Source organism: Engraulis encrasicolus, unplaced genomic scaffold (genome assembly GCF_034702125.1).
Source record: "Engraulis encrasicolus isolate BLACKSEA-1 unplaced genomic scaffold, IST_EnEncr_1.0 scaffold_181_np1212, whole genome shotgun sequence".
Taxonomy (NCBI): Eukaryota; Metazoa; Chordata; class Actinopteri; order Clupeiformes; family Engraulidae; genus Engraulis; species Engraulis encrasicolus.
In genome coordinates this window covers 42,565-50,088 of record NW_026945362.1, presented here as the reverse complement: position 1 = coordinate 50,088, position 7,524 = coordinate 42,565, and the positions used below count along the sequence as shown (strand labels likewise).

Here is a 7,524-nt window from a genome sequence, read left to right as displayed (position 1 = left end):
AGCAGTCACCATACACAAATCATATGGCAAGAGGATAAGAGTCCTTTAACACATAGGGGTTAGATCTTTGCAGAAGAGGTTTTGTTTTAATATGCAGTAACTTAAACAAAACAAAAAAACAGGTTTTTCGTTGAGTATAATCTGTTGTGAACTTTCACAAACTCGACAGGGAAGCACTAGACTGCTACATTAAGTCGTCAGCGTAGTGTTTTTCCTATCAAAGAGGGAAGTTGACATTGACGTATTAACATGCCTACTGTATTTTCCCGTTTCTGCTGTTGTTGTGCCACTTGGCGAGGTTTACGACAGCAGACCATAGCACTTATATTGTACGTACGTACCCTATCCTCAGTGTGTCCTAGCTGCATAGAACAGTGGTTCTTAACCTTTTTTCTTGAAGCACCCCCTGACCTGTGCCCAAGACAAGCCGCGCACCCCCAACCCAAGTGTCTATGGGTGTATACGCACTAAAAAATTATTTGAGTGATTAATCTTCAGACATTAATCTTCAGACATTAATCAATACTTTAATGACTTTATATGGGGACCAAAACATGGTCATTATAATGTTTGGAAGCAGAATTTTGATCCCAACCTCAACGCAAACAAAATTCCGCGCACCCCCTAAAATCTCTGGCGCACCCCCAGGGGGTGCCCGCACCCCAGGTTAAGAACCACTGGCATAGAATACTGTAACAGGTCGTAATCTCATGAAATATGAAATCCAGTTTGTCATATTATGGACTGAATTTTTTACAGTGTATTCTACTGTATATCTACTGTATATTATGTATGCACTTAGCAACAATAGAACCCCTCGATTTATCTGCAGCTCAAGATTCTGGTTTTGCATAACATTTCCTGTAGTCGTTCACAACAACAATGACTGACACCCCTTACAAAAAGGTACTTGGATGTGTAGATGAATCATTGCCCGTCAATGTTTGAAGTGGCATTTCACTGTTTGGAATGGTACCTCCAATCAGACAAGAATTACAAACAAAAATCCTTATACAATCGAATGTCCTGTGTGGGGGTGCGGGGAAATTGCATACGATTTGGCTTTGGTTTACAATTCGGATCTGAATTAAAGTGCCATATGTTGGAGACGAAGGTAACTTAATGTCTTTGTTCTGTTTTAGCACAATTAGACAGATTCTGTAGACAAATCTTTTAAACGTTTCCACTGTGCCCAGGATAAGATTTGGTTTTGGCCTATGGACGGCATATTTGAACGCCTCCACACTAACAGAGCGTGTAGCATAGAATGGACAGTAGTGGATTTCTCAAACGCGTAGTTGCTAACTACAAAATCTACTTTGTTATTTGCAATGCAATTTCCCATTGGCAACTATCCAAGTTGCTAACTGCTAACAACTACGCTTTCGAGAAATGCACCCCACCCCTGTACTGTAAAGTTGCATCTTGCTCTTAAGCCCTCATAAGGTCACTCAGTCGTTTTAATCTCACATTAAATCCAAACCCTTTGTTTCTGATAAAAAAACAACTCTGTGTCAAGTTCATCAGTGAAACAAAAGAAATACATGTATGTACAAGTACAATAATAAAGTGCATTGGAAGTGTCATCATGGCACAAACATGTCAAAGATACAAAAAGAACAACAACAACAATAACAAAACAAAAACTTTTGGTCCAACCACTGAGTTCATTCAATTCGTTCTTCTATAAAAGAATACACGAGAGGCAGGAAGAAGAAAAAACAGGAGAGATAGAGTCAGAGCCAGAGGGTGCGTTCCAATATGTGACCTTGCGTCCTCCACTTGTGCTTGTGGCCTCATACCAGGAAGTTATACGTCGTGGTGACATCACTGACAACACCATTACATTTCAATATCCTGCAAAACTCATTTGTAAAGTAATTTTCTCATTTGCAAACTGGATGGCGACGGAATAGTCCCCCAAAAATTGTTGTGGCTAGGCTGACAGCAGCAGGGGAAACGTAATTGTTTTCTCCACAGAGGCGGGGCATCAGCAAAATATGAGGCCACAAGCCCAAGTGGAGGATTGCAAGGTTGCATATTGGAATGCACCCAGAGTCTCCCTTCTTCACGCCGCCTGTTTGCTGAGGAGGACCTCCAGTAGTCGTAGCTTGGCTTTCAGGGTCTTGTATTCCTGGTACTCGTCAGACAAGGGAATACGATCCTCTTTCTGCGGCGTCCTGAGTACCACACAAAAACAAACTCACTCAGATAAGATACACACACATACAGTACACTGTACAAACTATGTCTCTCTCTCTCTCTCTCTCTCTCTCTCTCTCTCTCTCTCTTTCTTCTTATTGCAGTATTTCGACGACACAAAAAGCAAATTAGGTACACACTCATAGTCCTTTTCTCTGTTTTTGCAGCTTTCTGACGACACAGAAAGCAAACATACTCAGATGCACACAAACACAAACAAACACACACACACACACACACCTTTCTGTGACATTCTGATAATAACACCAAATCCCACTCGGATACACACACACACACACAAAACTCACTTAGGCACACACACAGCTCCTTTCCTCTTTCTGTGGCATTCTGACAGCCACACACAGAAAAACAAACACACACACACCAGCCCAGACTACTAATCACAGCTAACAAAACAGAGATATGACAACGACAGGAAATGAGATCGCGCCCCATAAAGGAACATAAAATAAAATGCGATGTAACCCTTGTGTTGCCTTACTACTGAGCTAGTTTTGTACATTTATGAATATCAAGAGGAATAGATATTGAAATTTAGAAATCTGTATTCTTTTGCTGTTCATTTATGTCTCCACAGAGACAGTTGGTGTGCGTATGGTCATATAGCATTTCTCTTTTTTTTCTCTCTGTTTTGCTTCCTCTTTCTTCCTGATCGCGGGGGTATTTCCAAGAATTTGACGCGGTAGTAAACCAGGTTAAGAAGATAACCTTGATGAAGTGGTAAATCATCTAATAGAAGAGCCTGGAATCCTCATTTTCTCAACTAAATGACACCTGTGGGTTGTCTATTAGTATATTTACCACCCACTTCTTATAGGTTAACCAGAGAGAGTAGAGAGAGAGAGGTTCCATTGGCCCATTGTTTCTGGGTTCTATTAATGCAAGGGGAAGGGGGGGAAATCCCCCTTTAGGCAGACCTAAGGACTGTTCTATTCAATGCTAGGAGTATTATGACACGCCCCTTTAGGCAGACCGGAACCTGGTCATGTTAGGTGCCCATAGAAACCTATTACATTGGCATATCTCTACACCTCTAGAATCTCTGGGTTAACTTAACCAGGTTTACTACTAAACCAAGTAGGTTTTTGGAATGCCCTCTTGTTTCTTCTGTCCATCACTGTGTAGCCATGTAGTATGGCAAAATGCTATATTTTTTATTATTTGTTTCTAGTTTGTTTTCTTTTTTGGTGGATTTATTTTTGTCTTGACTCTTGTTCTCTCTTTTCTCCTGTTCATATGTTGGTTTGTCTTTTTTTGAAAAGCCAAAAGTTAACATAACACTGCTCATTAAAAGATGTGTTTAAACCCAAAGTCCTGTGTGTGTGATGTTATTTGTGGGTTGTTTTTGTTGTTTCTTAACCCATTGATGCTGGATGTTGCGTTGCGCAACATTGACCCTGGTGCCTGGAGCTGCATGACGCAACATTCATGTTCATGAGATTTGATATATATTTATTAAAAATGTTGGCATGTTAGAGCTAAATTAACACATTGCAATGCAAGATGGGTGTCTTAGCGTATCAAGGCAATTTATCTCATGTTTTTATGTGCTTCAGAGGCTGAGAAGTTTTTATAAGCAGAAAGTACCATTTCCCAAAAAGGGCATTTAGCGTGCATGTCTGCTGCTGCTTTAGGCATCAATGGGCTAACGTACCTTCCGGTCTGTCGACTGAAGTTGTCCTCAAACTCCCGAAGTGCTTTTCTTCTCCTCCTCTTCTCTGCTCGTGTTTCTCTCAAACATGCGAGGAGCTCGGACCTGCAACACAGACATGCATACACAAAATAAACGCTAGGTATTTTGATGTCCTGAATTTCCTGGGGGATCAATAAACTTATCAATAAACTCTACTACAGTGTTGGGGAGTAATGCATTACGAAACTAATTAATTACTGTAATGCAGTTTTTGCTGTAATACAGTAATGTAAGGCAGTGGTTCCCAACCTTTTTCTTCAGGGACCCATATTTTTACCATTGTAAGCTTTGGTGACCCAATCGCACGAGTGCCCGCACGAGAGGGAGTCACATGATACTCTGTTTCCTGCGAAAACGTAGTTATTGCTTTATTCCTCAATTTGTCTTCAGTCAAATATAGAATAACCGTTTAATGTATCACTTACATTTTGGTGCTTCTATGCATATATTGGTTTAAATGCTTTGTCATTTATTCAACATGGGCTATATATGGTATTAAAATGAAACCCCTTAAAATCAAGAGGGCTTTGCGACCCACTGTGGATCTTTGGCGACCCATAGGTTGGGTCCCGACCCACAAGTTGGGAACCACTGATGTAAGGCATTAAAGGGGTGGAGAAAGCTGTAATATATATATATATATATATACATGTTTTTTTGGGTTCATAAACATGGTGTTGTGAGAAGGGGCAAGATACTGGCAGCCAACCATGTGAGCGATTTTTTTTTTTTACCGTTTCCAATAATCAGAGGTTGAGTTGTACACAGCCAGGGGAATACCAAATAAGAAAACCCATGTTGTGTATATTAATTCATGCAAAATTCTACAATGTATATTGTATACTATAATGATAGTACCTTAAGTTACAGTGCATTTTACTGTAATCTGGATTTTAATGTTTAGTATGGTGGGTCAGAAAGCAGCTATAGTCCTGAACCTGCTACTTTTTAGTCTGCATGCTGCCGAAACACCTCCTGGATGGGAGGTGAAAGAGCCATGACTCTTGAGTTTGATTTGCACTGTAAATTGCCCAATCCATATTTAGTTATTTTGACAGATAGATTGCTACAAATGCCGCAAATGACCCTGGAGACATATAGCCAAGTCGCCTAATTCCGCCCGTCCCCCAATTTCGCCCGCCTACTTATAAGTGAAGATAGTTAATTATGCATCCACTGTTTAAGTCAGGAATGGATATTGATATGATACAGAGTTTGTATGCTTACAATTTGAAACGGTGATGACATTTAAAACCGAGTTAAATGGCCATAAACAGCATTGTAATGAAGGGTGTCGTAACGGCGGCATGGAACTTTAACCCTCAAGCGACCAACCTGTTTTTGCGACTAATCTGACCGAGCGGGGTCATTTATGACCCCAAGGAGTTTATATAGAAATACCACTATATACATTATTTTTTGGGGTTCATTCAAATTTATTTATATCTTGCACATACTTGTCCCTCATCTAAAGCAAAAAAAATGTGAATTTGAACATTTTATTGTTTTGCTAAAAAATACTCAAACTTACACACGTATATGCTAAATATGATGTATGCCCTCATTTGCATATGTAAACATCAAAATACAAAAAACACCCAATACATTTTTTTCTTCTCTCACCATCAGTAATCAACTGAGAGTTTCATGGTGATATCTATCATTTAAATTTTTTAGCCTATTCACTTGTAGTAGTCTCACCATATATTTATGCTGATTATGGAAATTGCTCAAAGTGAAACTTTGAGAAACCAAGCTAAATTCTATTCATTAGGCCCATAGATGACATTTCTGCAATACAACTTTAGGGTACTCAACATTTCTGGGTTCATGAAATCACAAGATCAGAGAATATGGTAATTTACATAGACAAAACCATGTCTCAAACATATAACCTTATGCACACTCAAAATTTCTCTGAAACCTTTTCTGGACATTGTAGCTGTGAAAAGGTGTCTTCCATATATATTAGAGCAAAGAAATGATTCAACTGATGCTTCAGCCTTTGTATAGCCATAAAATAAGGAAAATTCTAAAAACGCCATTGATTTCTACACTGATGACTTGTTTCCTCCCTCTTTGCTCATCAGGATGACTTCCATTTCATATTCTTATCATGTGTCTAGGACCACTGTGCTATGATATCAACAAATATGGAGCAATAACAGAGGAAATGCTACCTGGGTGCCCTCACAATATGCTTTGTTGGCTATCGCAGGGGTGCCCTATTTATTTATATAATATATTATATTTTAATACTATAAATGTTTATATTGTGAATATTTTAGGTCTGCTGACCATGGCCTGCCCAAAGACACAAAATACAAAAAACAGAGTTTGAAAATTACAACAACATGGACATTATAATGTTGAGTATCTCATGGATCCTCTCGGGGTCATAAATGACCCCAGAGGTGTTTTGATTATAAATCCTACATAGATGGTCCAAATCTCACAAAAATCATTCACAACATTCACAACATATGTATTGACAAACTCCTAGAAGGACAAGTTTTTCTGATGAAAATTGCAGAAATGGTGTATGAAAATATGTGCCCGGGGTCTTGAATGACCCCAGTCGGTCGCTTTAGGGTTAATTTCACAACGACATTCTGGCTAAAAACGCGCCCTGGCCGCTTCCCCGTTTCGCTTTAGGACTAAAATTATTTCCATTGAAGGGATCGGTGAAGTGGGCGGAATTTGGCGACCTTACTATATTTTAGGTTCCCCAGCCTTGCCCTGCCCACTAGGCCTGTTCCTACCTGGAGGCTTTGTGCAGGTTGGCCATGGCTCCGTGCTCAGATGTTAAATGTTGTAGTAGCGTCTAGTTTCAATTTTCAATTGGTCAAATTTGATTATATTTCGACAGAGAACAGATCAACCTTACAGCTGTTGTATTGGTCAAAGCCCCAGTTTGGTACCACAGGTGACCTAGGTTTGAATCTGAGTGTGGTGTCTCAACAGTGGTGTAGTCTACTTTTTATGGTGGTTATACTGTATATTTGAGCATTTTTTGAAGTGGGTATACTGTATATATTTGTGCTATTCAAAATAATGGATCAATCAATTCTAAGTGGGTATACTGAAATCTCTGTAATTTAGAAGTGGGTATACTCCATATACCGTTCTACGTAGACTACACCACTGAGAAGGCCTAGGTTTGAATCTGAGAATCCCTCATCTTAAAGGGGTATGCCACTATTTTGGGGCTTAATACAGTTGGCCAGGGTTTATATAGGTGGTAAAGTGTTCTAATTTTTCATGTGAAGCGTTGTTTTGCTTTAAGACAAGTTAAAAGAGGGGATATGTCGCTAAGCTAGTGAAAGTCAATGCATCCATGTAGCATTGCTACATGCTACACGGATCCNTTGACTTTCACTAGCTTAGCGACATGCTCCCTCTTTTAACTTGTCTTAAAACAAGACAACGGCTTACATGAAAAATGAGACACTTTACCACCTATATAAACCCTGGCCAACGATTTTAACTGTATTAAGCCCCAAAATAGTGGCATACCCCTTTAAATCTGCCACCTTTCGGCCACAGGACCAATCCCCTGCCCACTAGGCCTGTTCCTGGTACCTGGAGGCTTCGTGCAGGTTTGCCAT

At 39.7% G+C, this 7,524-nt stretch overlaps 1 long non-coding RNA gene across 1 annotated transcript; it reads right to left on the bottom strand.

Annotated features, from left to right (window-relative positions):
• Nucleotides 1–1,647: 1,647 nt before the first annotated feature.
• LOC134442602 (uncharacterized) lies at nucleotides 1,648–7,524 on the bottom strand. Its single transcript, XR_010033407.1, has 3 exons — nucleotides 7,499–7,524; nucleotides 3,878–3,979; nucleotides 1,648–2,180 (listed from the first exon to the last, which is right to left on the bottom strand). It is a non-coding gene; the product is annotated as an uncharacterized LOC134442602 (long non-coding RNA).